This window comes from Sinocyclocheilus anshuiensis, unplaced genomic scaffold (assembly GCF_001515605.1).
Source record: "Sinocyclocheilus anshuiensis isolate Anshui unplaced genomic scaffold, SAMN03320099.WGS_v1.1 scaffold1649, whole genome shotgun sequence".
Taxonomy (NCBI): Eukaryota; Metazoa; Chordata; class Actinopteri; order Cypriniformes; family Cyprinidae; genus Sinocyclocheilus; species Sinocyclocheilus anshuiensis.
In genome coordinates, this window is record NW_015540982.1 from 294566 (window position 1) to 297719 (window position 3154).

Sequence of the window (3154 nt, forward strand, 5' to 3'; positions counted from 1 at the left end):
AAACTGATAAGAAAAAACTAAAAAAAAACAGTTATTTCAACAAAACAACATCAAATTTGAAATGTAACGCAGGGAATTATTCACTGTAAATTATACGTCTTTTTCCACTTCCAAAACGGTATACTACCGTAAAATTACATGTAATGTCCAATACAGTTTTTCACCGTATATAGTAGGGAAATTTACCATTAACCATTTAACAGGTTTTTACTGTAGCATTTTTACAGTCTTTTACCGTTCAATTCACGATCATTTTTTACAGTGTAGGTGGGGATGATTTCTTTTTCTCATTCACACAGTTTTGACATATTCCTTCTCCATTTCAAAGTGTCTTTTATGGGGTTATTATTAGTTTAGATTTTTTTTTTATTAGATTACGCACTTGTATTAAATAAATGGTAGTGTTATTTTCTTTATGTATCTCTCTAAAGGCTGTGTTGGTACCTGCTATTAACTCGTCTTTTCTGCAGTCATACAGCATGCCGAGCTGGAAGGGTCTCCCAAGAGCAGCTGCTTTTATCAGATTCACTCCCACTGAGTCCATGATAAAGACAATCAGATCAGAAAAATATGAGTGCGGTTACAGTAAATGGGAACTTGCACATAATTTATTAAAAGAGAATGAAGAAAGAAAAAAGATAAGTTTGTACCATACTGCAGTTCTAGACCCCTGCATTAGTGAGGCTAGCAAACATTTCATGATATTGTCTCGAGAAGACTGCAAAAGTTTTGTCTAAAGTGTTTTTAAGCTAAAATAAAGCACAGACTTTGTCTTTATCTTGTGAATATGGCTTCATTAATGCCTGCATTCATTCTGTAACTGCAGCATGCAGTGCACATCGATTGTTTGCTCTACTCATACGTGATTGTTTGTTTTGTATATTTATGCAGTCGACATGCTGCAATACACAGCCACAACACTAGATGGCGGTATCAGCAACTGTAGCGAGGGCTAAACCACAATGATGAAATTCCTGGTTTGCACCAACTTAGATGCACTGAAAAATAAAGCTGAATGCAGCACTGACATAATTTAATAAAATATATTTTTTTCTTTTTATTTTCTCTATTTCTATTCATGTAGCCAAATGTTTGTCCATTTAATTTCAGTTTATTCATGTTCAAGGATAAAGATTTCAGATTCTATCTATCTATCTATCTATCTATCTATCTATCTATCTATCTATCTATCTATCTATCTATCTATCTACAATAATCTGAAGCCACTGGCTAGTCTTTGCAGGTTAAGTTAACTCTCAGTTCGCAATGCTGTCTACGTTGCTTACACACTTGTACCAGTATGCCGTTTTTTTTAATTAATACTGGTTACGTAATTCAAACCAGTTAACTGTTTGAACTATATCACCCAGCACTAACGTAATGCTCCCAGTCTATCTATCTATCTATCTATCGAGAGAGAGAGAGAGAGAGAGAGAGAGAGAGAGAGAGAGAGATATTTGGTCAATGGTAACACTGTAAATGCGTAGCACTGGTTTTAGCCTGATGCACTCACCTTCAGTATTTTTTTCAAAGCTCTTTCTTCTGTTTATCTTGCTGTTGAGGAGTTGAAACTTTTGTCAGTAGATTCAGATATATTCAGGATATAAAAGTGACATTGTTTAAGTGTTTCTATTTAAAGACCTTAAACACTGATCTGATGGGATTCTTCTTCCGTGCTGAAATGCTGAGATTCTGCGATCAGAAGCTACTCAACTTTCACTTTCTGTTTCATGTATACTCCACCCTATATCCCTGATGTTTTAAAGAAAACTACCGCTCCAATAAAAATTCATTTGTGGATATGGCAAAAAAAAAAAAAAAACTCCCTACAAATTTATGTAAATTCTTGTTTTCAGTCAAAATATCTAAAGATTCTTAAATCAAGATGCATTTTCTACACACACACACACACACGCACGCACGCACGCACACACACACACACATGAGGTATTTAGTCTTAATTCCATGGGGGGAGAATTGTTTAAGTGCATTTTTCTTATTTTGCAAATTATCTGCCAATGGGGTAAGAAATTTAAATAATCTTGTATCTATGCATTAAAATTATTTTTCTTATCCTATATGGCAGAGAATTGTACATGTTTGATGTAAAATGCACTTAAATGCACTTGTTTCCCCCAGGAAACAAGACTAAATACTTTATATCATTTTTCATCTATAGAAAATGCATGTTAACTTTTTTTTTTTTTTAGATATTTGTACTTGAAATAAGACAAAATACTCTGTAAGAAAAGCATTTTTGCAGTGTGAATGAATGAATGAGGTATTTAAACATCGCTTACTCTTTAAAAAGGGTGAGGAGACCGAAAGAAACTCTGGGTTTACCGAAGAAAACCTGCTCCCGACCAGGGGTGCATTTCCCAAAGGCATTGTTAGCTAACTATGGAGATAAGCTCCTTTTGAACTCTATTGGTAACGACAGAACTTGCGACCATAGTTGTTTTTGGGGAACACACCCCAGGTTAGACACCACAGAAACTGACTCTGAGTATAACTTACTTCTCTTTCAGAAATGGGCTTGACTTACCCTGCTTTCTCGGGTTTTACAAACCTCCCATTTTGAAACGGAAAACCCAGAGTTTCCCTAATTTCAGGGTTAACATACTCAGAGTTTTTACTAAACGTCCTTTCTGAAACGGGCCCCTGATCTCACGAAACCAGCCCAAACCAGTCCAAACTCAATCATCACACACACTTCAGGATCCATTTAAACACAGCAATACTGAGCAGGTCAGTTTTAAGAGCACTAAAAGTTTGTTCAATAAACAGCATGTTTAACTGTAAATGAGCTTCGTAACTGAATGCGAATGCGCAGGTTTCACACTAAATAATCTGTACGTCGTATAAATCTGAATGAAAAGCATTAGTCACCCAGTGCAATGACGATAAATGCTGATGTAGGAGGCAATGATCGTTGCAGGATTTGAAGTCGGTATACGATTAAACTCTTACAACGCAATCGTAAACGTTAGCACTGCGCTCTGCATCGCTCACTTGTTCCAGTGGATCTCGTAAGAGGTGCGTTCAGTATAGCTTTTTTGTTTTGAAGCGGACCGAACTTTCTCCTTCACCACTCGGATCACCAGTCCACTGGCTAGCGTGATTCCCGCCGCCGCTCTTCCGATCTCGCTGACGG

At 36.5% G+C, this 3154-nt stretch overlaps 1 pseudogene; it reads right to left on the minus strand.

Annotated features, from left to right (window-relative positions):
- The window catches only part of LOC107690129 (interferon-induced very large GTPase 1-like), a 10332-nt pseudogene extending 9788 nt beyond the window's left edge, over positions 1 to 544 (minus strand).
- Positions 545 to 3154: the final 2610 nt, after the last annotated feature.